The sequence below is a fragment of the Fistularia commersonii genome, chromosome 11, assembly GCF_037954325.1.
Source record: "Fistularia commersonii isolate RoL2024-O1a breed Wild chromosome 11, RoL_Fcom_v1.0, whole genome shotgun sequence".
NCBI classification, from domain to species: Eukaryota; Metazoa; Chordata; class Actinopteri; order Syngnathiformes; family Fistulariidae; genus Fistularia; species Fistularia commersonii.
This window is the reverse complement of record NC_141294.1, coordinates 10,672,155-10,684,723: the sequence shown is the minus strand read 5'-3', so window position 1 is coordinate 10,684,723 and position 12,569 is coordinate 10,672,155. Positions and strand designations below refer to the sequence as shown.

General features: G+C 37.7%; 1 protein-coding gene across 1 annotated transcript in view; it reads right to left on the bottom strand.

The window, feature by feature from the left end:
* Positions 1 to 12,569, bottom strand: part of tsnare1 (T-SNARE Domain Containing 1) — a 138,079-nt gene that overhangs the window by 113,830 nt on the left and 11,680 nt on the right. The window lies entirely within an intron of this gene.

Below are 12,569 nucleotides of genomic sequence, written 5' to 3'. Positions count from 1 at the left end.
ATACTCATTTAAATACTACAAAAAAAAGGTCAAATCATGATGTGAACATCTGTTTCACCCGCGGCAAAAGACATGAAGATGACACTCAGCTCACTGCATGTCTCTCAGCGTTTCAGCATCTCTATCAAAGGTCAGAATATGATTGTGGTCAAGTGGCCAGTGCTCTTTTCCCAGGTGAAAGACAAGCATTCAAACAAGCAGGAGAATGTGATTACTCTCCAAGTCATTGTGCCGTCCATTGTTAGGTGAATCCAGGCATTGGGATGGATATTGTGGGGAGAGAACCAGGGACAGAGGGGCAGCCAAGGATTCAACATCGACATATTGCAGAGAGACAGATTCACTGCACTACAAGAATATTTAATCCGATTATTTTTCATAGGGAATGGAGATTAATTACTTTTGGCAGTCCATAAACAGTCTTCACTCCACATGATTTCAAGCCTAGTGACTGTGCACTGATATCCCCCCAAGTGAAGACACCCACTGCCTCTATCTGCATATATGACGCACACTCATGGATGCACATCACATCTGCACACACATACAAACATTTGGATCTGCTCTTATAAGTGCCAATTGAGGTCATTAGAGCGATAATGAATATCAAGTTTAAATACAAAATTAATTAATGAATTAATTAATTAATTTGAAAAAGCTCCACAAAACATTACTGTGTCAAGAGCTGAGAGGGTCTCTGCACATAATTAAAACCTGTTGATAAATTAACTGCATTTTGCTTTTAGGGGTAAATGCCTGCACGTGTACACACACACAGGCACATACACACACCTATCATGACACTATATTTATACCTGTCAAGGCCACACAAAATTCATCACAGGTTTGGTCTAGAAAGGACAATTTAATTTCTTTACATTTTAAATGTAACAACCTCGATGGAACAAGCAGTATAGTGAAAATACATTGTCTTTGCAGCTGTATCAATTAGATGTATTAACTTCAGGTCAATGATCATATATAAGATATGTCAGTCATTCGTGTATTTCAAATAAAGTCTGGTAAACAAATACAGCGGCAGCTGCTATTTTTCCTAAGATTCAACAAATAGCAGCACATCTGTCATGAGAGAGCCCAGAGTGAAAAGATCTGCTTACTTATCCTGCAGACTGTGTGTGACGAGTTCAAAAACAGTCCAGACTCCCTTTTGAAAAGTCTTTTTTTTAGACTGCGGTCCATGCACACTAGTTCTCCTACAGCACGTTTGTGGTCCACAAAGGGGGCAGACAGATTCTAGTCCTGACCTGCAGGCAACGACACACAATAGTACCTGCAGCTTCTCTCCAGCTGGATGGACAGAGGTCAATATTGACAGCAAAGCTCTCCTCCTGGCCAGATGAACTGTCAAATTGGCCACTATTATGCTGCTGCTGCCAAGCTCAGAGCACCAATTAGAACCAAAACTGCTGGGTGGTAGCCGACTATAGCTGGTATGTGGCTGTTTAGTACAGCAGTAGTGGCACAATTATTACATGATAATCAATCACAGATTCATGGAAATAGAAATATTATGGCTGTCATGTAATTTGATTCTAGTGACAAGACTAATAATCACTTTGTATTGTCCTTACAACATCAACAAGTTTGCTTTTTAATTTGCTCGACTGAACAGGGTAAATAAGATTTTTTTTTATTATTATAGATATTTTTTGTGTTCCTACTTTTTTTCCTCTAACTATGCTGGATGAAAAGAGATATTTACTGAAACTGCCAAACACAGCTGAATAAAGACAATGAGATTGTACACAAATAGCTGTAATAATTATAATGGAATTGGAATCAAATTGAGGAGGTCCATCAGAGAAAAAAAAAAAAAGGTAGTTTAGTTATTTAAGGCTTGGCATAAATCTACTTTTTCATTCTATACTGATGCCATCTGATTTGCTCTTTCTGGGTCTCATGTTGCAGTGGAAGGTTTTAAATTGGATTTGTTTGAAAGCTTGTTGCATCTTGTATAAATGCAAAAGCTTCCCTCAAATTATATCATATGACAGTTCTGTGAGAACAAATATATTATATAACTTCATGGCCTGTGTGAAATTTTGGCCCAAGGGACATACAAGCCACTGTTCTCCTTGAGTCGGTCGAAATCCCAGATAAATGCTGAAGATCGTGTCATGAATGGCAGGAAGTAAATATGCAAATGGTGCTGGTAATCTAAAGGGTACCAATGGAAGTTGGGCAACAAAGGAGGTGGAAGGTAGAGAGAGAAGAAAAACTTAGAGTATGGTTGTAAGTATGGCATTTGAAGTGCAAGAGGTGGTTGGCATGATGCTGAGGAGAGAAATGGATATACTGTGTGTCCAGGAGAGAAGGTGTAAAGGTAGCAAAGCTAGAAACTTTGGACCAGGATATAAGTTGTTGTATCAAGGTACTGATGTGTGGCAAATTGGAGTAGGAGCTCCTACTTTTCCTGTGTTCAGCTAATGATGGGCAGCAGATGTGGGGAATCATAACACCGTAAAAATGGCTCAATTGAACATTCTGAACATTTTTTGTTAAGCATCTGAAAAAGACCCAATGTGGCTTGAAACATTATACTGAAATACATTAGTGTTGCACTGGAGCCCTCTTGGTGTGCAGAATCTTTTTTTAAAACCTTTTTCGGTTGTTTTTTTTTTTTTTTTGTCCAGCATTCATCCCTAACTGGGCAGCACATGTGCGTGTTTCATTTTTCTCAAGCTCACTTGTGAATTAGAAGAACCCAAGTGGAATTGTGAGACCGCAGCAAGTGAAAACAGAATGGTGGAGGTTTCTAAGTACTTGCGGTGAACAGTCCAAAACAATGGAGAATGTGGACAAGAGGTCAAGCAGGTTGAAACAGGTGAGTTAAGTATCAGGTCATAATGTGTGATAAAAGAGTGTCAACCAGAATGAAAGGACAGGGTGGACGTAGCAAAGGTGATTTTAAGATTCTCTTTGTGAGTGAGGATGGATAGGATCCAGCATGAGTCCATCAGAGGGACAACAAATGTTAGATATTTTGGAGATGAAGTAACAGGCCAGACTGAGATTGTTTGGAAAAGGAGGAATGATGAATACATTAGTGGATGGATGTTGAATATGAAACCAGCCAGTGGGAGGCCTCAAGGAAGACCAAAGAGGAGTGAATGAGGGCATGAAATTAGTTGGTGTGAGAGACGAGAATGCAGAGGTAAGATTAAGGCAGGTGGTTCATGGTGGAGACTCCTAAGGACAGCAGCCTAAGGGAAATAATTTTGATTATTGTTGAGTTCTAAGAGACCAGTATGCTACAGAGAAATTTGAGAAATTAAAGTTAAACACTTTGATATTTTGCCATTTTAATAATGAAACTTTCACGTTTACTATTTGTTGAATTGTCTTATGTCCTTGTAACTCCATTTGACAACCATGGACAGACCACACATATCCCTGCCTGGGTGTCCGCACCAACACTTGTTTAAGCGCTCTCACGCAGATGGATACCCGCGCATATGCATGCCGACACAGACAATCGGTTTTACAAGCAAGATTGCAAAGCAGGGAGCTACCAACAACCCTTGCCTCTCGAGTATTACTTGCGACTGCTATGAACGAGGAAGTGAAATGAGCACCCCGGACAGACAATGTGAAGAGGCTTAGCTTCTTTATTCTGCTAAGAGCAACGTAGCCTGTCGGAGTGGTGTCCCTTGTTGTCAATGAGCCCCTCTGGTGGCAAAAGGGTGCTGTCAGGAATCAAGGGAACATGTATTGGGTTCCCGCCAAAATTAGTGCGGTCTAACTTGGCAGCGTCATGGGATAACTGAGACAGCCCCGATCAAGGAACCTCTGTTTCTATCTCTGAATGCACTGTTTTATTGAGTTACATTTTAATACCCTTGGTCAATCTGCTGTTTAAACAGTTTAAAATGCATCACTGTCTGTTATGTTCTTGTTTGTCTTTTGTTGATTATGGGTTACTCTTTCTATGTGCTGGTCCCTTCCTAGATGTATGACACTGTAGTACCATGTCTGAAGTGGATTCTGCATATGTCCAGTGTATGTGTCCTTGCTGCTATTTGTTCTCCGCTTTCATTAGAGACTGAGCAGGTTATTAATGAGTACAGTATTTTGCTTTTGTCTGGTGTGTTTACCTTTGTTGCATAGTAGTTCTGTTTATATCGGACACTGAGCAAGTTTTGTTTTTGGGACAGGTTGGAGAGAGTTTGATCTGTGTTTTGTGAGTTTTCTTAAGATCTATTTTCCCTACATGATAACCAAAAAAGGGGAATTTCTATGGACCTCTCTGCTTGGCTTTGCCACAAAGCCAGTAATAAAACATTTTACAGGAATCTCTCCTGCATTTTTGGCCTGATACACCATTGCCTAGTGGTGGCCGCTAGCCAATTCTGTCACAACCCACATTCCCATAGATATATAATATTCTAGCTCTGTAGAACCAATCAAAACAACCCACAAAAAGCAACAATGAAGATGAATACCAGAATGAAATGAAGTTTTACTTAACTGGCATATTGCATTCAAGACAAAAGTCAAAGTAACTTTTTTCCATGACAGTCAAAGAGGTCCCATTGTAAATCTTAGTGATTCCCCCCGCCATAAGGCTTAGTCCTATAGAGATGTGGTAGTTTGTATATGTAGGTTAAAAAAGGACTGACTGGACAGGTTTCCATGGTCATCAAAGCCATATTGAAATGTCAGGACAGAAATATTTTTGCTTTTTCTAATAATAAAATTCAGTGAAACAGCTAAAACTACAAAGAGATACCATGTTGCATTTTGAACTAGGCTGGTAATTTGATCAAATAGTGTATCTTAAACCTAACTGTTTGAAAGAATTAATGGTAGGATATTATTTTAGGTGTAGTTATGTATTCATTTAATTTATTTACGTTTTCATGGGTCAGTTAAAGAGAGTGCAGAATTGTGACCACCCGTTAAGGGCATTTCCAAGAGGATAAATGCAAAATGGCAATTTATCAATAACTGTATGATGTACACTGTGTCAGCTTATTCCATAGTGTTTATTATGTATCAGTATACAAACAAACCAATCAATTAAGTACTTTGTTGTCCTTCAAACACACACTGAAAGCATTATACAATGTAATTTTAAGACTGAGCAGTGACCACACAAAGCACCATGATGTCATGCTGCATTATAGCAAACTCAGTGAGATATGATGCCCAATTCTGTTCTAGCACTGTATCTTCAAGACAACTCTGACCCTCATCAACCTTGGTCCTTTTGACCATTCAGCAAACTCTTAAATGACAACCTGATTTTCAACTCTGGCAGCACTTCCTGTGTAATTATCTCACACTCAGACAATTCGATTAAGTGACTTGCAGGTCAGTGGATGTATAAATGTATTAGATATGATTCATTGACCAACACCGAATCTTCTGCAGAATACAGCTATGCTTCTCATTTTGACCTAATTCACAGACAGTCATATGCAGCAACACTAAGAGACAATAATAGTTTAGTGTCAATGCCATGAAAATAAATAAATAAATATATATATATATATATATATCACTTGTGTTCCATAATCAATTAAATGAACTCAATTAATTCAAAATAACACACCAGTCACAGCCTAAATCATGAATGTAACAAATACATGCACCCATAACAATCATTTTAGAAATCACTGATCAGAAATGAATACAATTTTGAGTTCCTAGGTTTCCAAGGTGCTGAAGAAGGAAAAAACTTAAAGCTGTACAATTAATATGCTAAAACTTCAATTTCTCATGGGCAGTGTTGGCACAAAATTAGTCACAGGAAAGTAAATCTTGAAAAGAAAAATTTACTGTCTGCATCAGCTTTATGGTTAATAACACTTAGTGCGTTACAAGCATGTGCAAATATCCTTAACATGTCACATTGACAGGTCCTTCTCTTAGCATGTTCACAAAGCCATGTAAACCACATATGTTCCTTCCACTTGTTTATCCTTATACTTGATGCTTTAATGTGGCTGCAAGATTATTCTATAAGTTAATCATTGAAACAGAAACTCACCTATTTTTTCAGAGGGTCTACTTCCATTCTTCAAATATATCCTCCTCTCACTGAAAACCCTTTCTTTCTTCTTTTTTTCATTTGGGAACACGCTTTGTATTGTTTTGTAGCATAAATTTAATGTGTGCCATTTTAAACTGTACTAAAAATAAGAACCTTTAGAGCTTGTATTTTTCAAAATTCAATTGTACAGTCACAACATATTGCATTATTTATCAGTCTAATGGCCCTATCCCACATTGTGCTTACTGCTTGTATACTAATTCTGTATGTTTCACCAGACAGTAGCACAGCCCCTAAAATGTGGTACAAATAAAGTACAGTATAAGGTGTATCTTTTTTTTTTGTTGAGTGTTTGCTTTACAGGAAATATAAATAGTAACCTGACCCTGACCCCAACTTATCCCCAAAACATGGATGTCTGTATAAAAAAAAAAAAAAAAAAAAAAAAAAAAAAGGCATTGCTGCTGTAATTTTAATTCAAAACATTACAATGTAGTTCATTAACCATGTTGTCAAATTTTTTTCCTGAATGGTACTTAATTAGAAAAGTCCAGGTTACCTGACAAGATTTGACGCTTAACAATGACCTGTATGACCAAGGACCTATATAGGTCAAGTTTATGAATGTGTTTGTGTGGACAGTTGAAAGGCATACAGCCGCAAGTTGTGTTTTACATCTGTAATCAATACCCATTCTTAGCAATCAAAAATGACACACCATCAACAAACACACACACACACACACACACACACACACACGAGTCACCATCAACACACACACACACACACACACGTGTGTGTGTGTGCTTGTGTGTTTGTTTTTTTTTCTCAACAGCCATTTACGATATGTCTCCATTAAGGTTATTTTAGGTCCTTGACTACGAGTTGTAACCTTGCTTATCAAATCAATGGATAGCCATTAAACAAGGTTTAAATGTCTTTCTTTTATTCTGTCTCATTTTATACCAGGAGTTTAAGGTGAAAGGAAAGGTGTACAAGACAGTGGCAAGACCAGCGATGCTCTATGGACTAGAAACAGTTACAATGACCCAAAGACAGGAGGCAGAGCTAGAGGTCACAGAGATGAAGATGCTAAGGTTCTCTTTGGAAGTGACAAGGATGAAAAGAATCAGGAATGAGTTTATCAGAGGAAAAGCACATGTTAGATGTTTTGGAGAGAAGGTCAGAGAAGCCAGACTGAGATGGTTGGGTCATGTACAGAGGAGGGACAGTGAATACATTTGTGGACGGATGCTGGAATTGGAGCTGCCTGACAGGAGGTCCAGAGGAAGACCAAAGAGAAGATTTATAGACGTAGTGAGAGAGGATGTGAAGGAAGTTGGTGTGAGAGAGGAGAGTAGAGAAAACAGGGTTAGATGGAAAAGGTTGATTTGCCTTGGCGACCCCTGAAGGGAACAGCCGAAAGGAGAGGAAGTAGTAGTTTAAGGTACTCCCTTGATTTTAGAAGCGATATTACTCATCTAATATCTGAGGGGAGCAAAAATATGGTCCTTAGATATCCTTTGATACTATTAAAGTGACGACAACTCCACACAGCCCAGCAGCTATGTATGGATGCAGGTTGTTTTTTTTTTTTGAGATTAAAGTGAGAGTAATTTTTTGTTGATAGCACGAAGACAGCCGAGTCACTGCCAGTTTGATTGGAGGTTTTTTGATCTGCATAGTAAGAGATGCATATTCAGCCATGCATGTCCATCTCAAACATATATGAAAGGATCAAAGCATGCAAGGACAATCAAAAAGCAGTCTGTTTTGAGGGTCCATGGATCCTTTAGAGAAAAGAAATAAGGCCTTGCAACAAGTATCTCTATCAAACAAAGCTGTGTTTACTATGGCTTCTTGCCCCATAGCTGGATTGATCCACTCACTGAGGATTTTATTTCCATTTATGTTGGCAGACATTTAAACAGAGTCTATAGATGCACAACAGGGCCATCAATTGTATCTCTTGAGTGTGCTGTCATCAACAAATACTTCTTGAAGACATAAAAGCATTTTGACTGACTTTCACAATTGCACATGTTCTTATTGTTTGGTGCAACAAAAAATTAGATTTTTTTTTTAAGTCTCTACTAAAACACAAAAAATGATATTGCCAACCGAAAAAAAAAAAAAAAACCTTGATATGCTCCAAACAATGTGAATGCTCAATGGCAGTCACGACAATATCACAGAGCAGCGATCCACCCGATCTTTATTTTCCACAACTTGCATGTACTTAATGCCATCACATAACCATAAACAAGTTATCAGTCCTTTTTTATTTCCTTATTTTTCTCTCCTGTCTGTTTTCTTCAAGAGCTTGGGCAGATTTGCCAAAGGACAAATAAATGTGAAAAATAGTTCGAGGGAAGGTATTGATGGAACAGCAAGGATAGGTTGTCTGTGTTTGCTCTCTGTCAGTTTTGGTCTTAGGAAGGCAAACACCAAGAACCAGTTGGCTCAACACATAATGCTGTGCAGGGACAGCACCAAAGCAACATACCACTAAGTTATCACTATCCACTTTTGACCGGAATTCCGGACCACTACTGTTTGAGTTATTCTCACTTTGATTACAATGCAATGCCCAAGCAGAAACCAGCAGTTGAAGTATTTTCATTGTTCCCCCAGCAGCTAGGAAATTAACTATCCGTCACTTGATTCGGTTAGTCAAATGTAGGACCTCTTCCTGTTCTGGCCACATCTAATTACTCCTGGCTTTGGCTTGGAGATAATGCATAAGCTATGAGGAAATGCTGTGAATGCCCTCCATCAGTGTGACTGCATACAAACACAAATATCCAAAATATTATTAACTTTTTTGAAAAGGCCTGAAGAAAAACAAAATGATGGATATTAAACCAGTCCAGTAACAATATTCTCTCAATTTTTTTCACATTTAGTCTGAACCATTTTAAGTAAAATCAGCTTTTTATGTGATATAGATTGTTAAATAGGAATCCATGGGAGTCCACCATTGCTGATGCTGCCTACTCTATACCATAAAGTTACTTTGTTTTAGTAAATTGCTGAATATACTTCTAAAAAGGTAACTGTATTAATGCCATGAGAACAGGGATTTTCTAGCAACCAATGAAATGATGATGGTGGGATGGGCTGGGAGTTGAAATTTTCTTCTTATTTTTCTTCTTAACTGTAAGTAACCAATGAAATCTTAGAAATATGTTTTTTTTTTTTTTTTGTTTGTTTTTTACAAGACTTACCGACAAATAGCCAAAAAGTGCTTTGACAATCACCCCTAAAAATGTAGGATACCTTTTAATTTAAGCTATGAAGTATAAACGATACTGAAGTCTCCTCAGCCAGGTTGCATAATGGAGGGAAATCATTATAATAAATTAAATACATGAATAAATAACATTAAATTACAAAAAATATTTCCTTGGCTGGGTACCGCTAAACAATCATTGCATTGTGTTAAACTAAGCATACAGTGGTGGTGATTTCCATGCCAGGATATAGTCTATATAACAGCGTTACATATGTTGACAATATTCACAATGGCACCCATGCCAAAACAATATAGTTGTAAAAATAACTACAATAATACATAATAATTATATGATTTATCTCACAGATACCAATGCAGCCGGATAAGGAATGCAGCAGCATGTAGTGAGAATAAAAGGACTGCAAAACTCACACAGCATAGTCCAATGTTGAGATGACTGTCTAGACATGATGAATAAAGACACAGAAGCACAGCTCTGACAGTTGTGGATTAGAGGGTTGCCAACCTACGGGGTGAGGCCACAGTCTTTGTGCTCTTTACTTATCACACCCAAGCTCTCTCTGCTCTCTAATTGGAACAACCTTTTTAATTGGCTTTGGAAACCATGGACACGGACACTGTCTGGGGGCTAATAAGCTGAAAGAGACACCTTGAACAAAGGAAATGACGGTGAGAGAGGCAGGCTTGACATTCCCAGTGACTCAGATGTCTTGGCCACAAGGAGGAACAGAAGTGAATGCGAATGACAGAGTGGATATATTAGCGTTACTAAAAGAATCCTTCTCACGGATTTTCTGTGTTAAAGTTGTCTGTATCAACAGTACAGACGATGTGTCTATTCAGAATCTCAAGAATTCACCCCTCGTCAAAAAGAGAGCATTTACAAAAATATCCAATTTGTCACATGGACCAATAATGTGACTGCTAGTGGAATTTAAGAATCAGACATGTTTGGATAAGTGCGAAAAATCCATTAAATCAATCATCTTATGGAACACAGCTAAATTCATGCACAGATCTTTTGCCTTAAATAACCACGGGGACAATATAGTCAGTATCCAATAAAACATATCTGAATAAATAAAAAATAAAATAAAATCAAATAAAATAAAAAATCCATAACAACTTCAGCATAGCACGTCTTTTGTCCACCTTTCCTGTTTGAATGGGGATGTACATGACAAACAGACAATGAATTGTTTTTGAGCAAATCCAATGGATTTGTGTTGCATGAATACACATAGATAGCTATTATCAACCTTACCCGCATCTGCAGTTTAGTACAGATATATGGAATTGCAAATAAAAGGCACTGACAATTACAATACGAAACAAATAAGTGCACGAGCACAATGTGAAATACTTAAGTAAAATCAGTTCAAAACAAGAACAGCAAATTATCAAGATTCAATTGCAAAACATGCTGTTCGACTATGCATGCAATAAAAACAAGTCTTGAAAGCAAATGGTGAGAACAAACTATGATAAAGGCAGCCTGAAATACATCACTGTGCCCAATTAGCTTTTGAGGGTACAGTAAGTAAAAGGAAACAATACTCTAGTCATGATTTAATAGGTTCACAGTTGTCACATATTGACTGTTACGAGGCTGCAGGAGAGAAACTCTGACCCTTAGGATACTGAACCAGGAGGAACTACACACACAAACTAAAGATATCTGCATTTTTTTGGATTGCATTTTAAAAACAAACACAAAGTACAGACGATCAGACCTCAGCAGCATACAAGTAACTGGTGGGGGGGGGGGGGGGGGTGTCCCTCTCTCCATATATCCATTTGTGATGCTGGAAAAAAAGTGTTTATCAGTCTCTTCTTAAAAGTTCTGTTTATTCAATTTTTGTTCTTCCACAAGTTAAAAAATATTTTCCTCTACCATATTAAGATTAATAGATTAAGATTAAGCCATTATGCTGGATGTTGACAGTCCTTCAATCCATCCGTCCATCCATCCATTTTTCATTTGAAAATTGTGCTTGAGGAATGACTGTTGGAACAAATATATAACTGAATCAATTCAGAGTGGATCAGTTGGACTACATTAATTATAAACTGGCATTTCTTCGACACAACACGTGTTACTGCAAGACAATTATCAGTATTATTCAAAAGAAAGAGGAGGTGCCCCTTGACAGGGTAAGGCAAGTATGTTTGCTTGAAAGGTGACTTTGAGTCAGGAAGCTGAAAGGCTACACTTTTTTCATTTGTTTGAAAGAAGGTTCAAGAAGGTTGTCTGCTCCATATTTATTTGATTGGAATGTCGATGGCAGGATGAGAGTTTTTCTGCTCCATGTCGTCGCTGAGGATGCATACAAATGCAGCGCAGAGCAGGTGATGGTCCCCAGGGAGAAATGTTCATTATTCCATAAACAGTTCTCACTAATCTGGACATAACTGTTGTGTTTTTTTTGTGTTTTTTTTTTCTGCAGCAGTACCACCTTCACTCCCAAAATGGCTATGCCCTTTCTTGAAAAGGACAGTTGAGTGTGCATGAGATGCTCTCCTTTCTATCTGACCTTTCAAAAAAGAACCTTTAATGTTACCTCCGGGTTGTGCTAGCAATATCCTTATACCTAACAGAGATAGCTCAAGTCAGGATATTCAACAGCCAACTCAATTGATCGTGTTTTTGGAAAGGAAGAGAGAGAGTCTGAAAATAAAAAAGGACCATTAGTGTGATCTCCTGGGTGATTAGCTTCTGATAATGTATCAGATGATTTACAGGCTTTGACTTAATATTACGATAAGCAAAGCATCATAAACTTCCAAGTGTTATATGATACTAACAGACAACTTTATGACACCTTTTCAGACGTTTTAGACTGCTTGACTACATTAACAAAATTGTAGTTAAGCTCTGACAGTATTTTTTTTTTGGTGTATTTTATGCTTTATTCAAGATTACTAGATATATGCTTATTAAAAAGAAAAAAAAAACATTTATTATATGTATTTGTCAACTTTCAGAAAACTGACGGCAAACTGATACTTGATGAAACAACGGCTTAATCTGAAAGAAATAATGCGTCCTGCTATTGACAACCGCAACAAGGATGTAGGTTCAAAATTCAGGTGAAATGCAAGTAAAATGATGTTTTTCTTTACATTCGAACTAAACCACAAACCTATGTCATTCTATCCATGACACAGCTGTTGTTTTAAACTCATTAGCAGTGCAGCAAAGTAAATTATAGAAGCAATTTATCCTTCCAAGTAACGCTCATTGGTCTTTCCTGCCCTTGTGAGCAGACTTCAAGTGATGTGGTCTGGTAATGGATT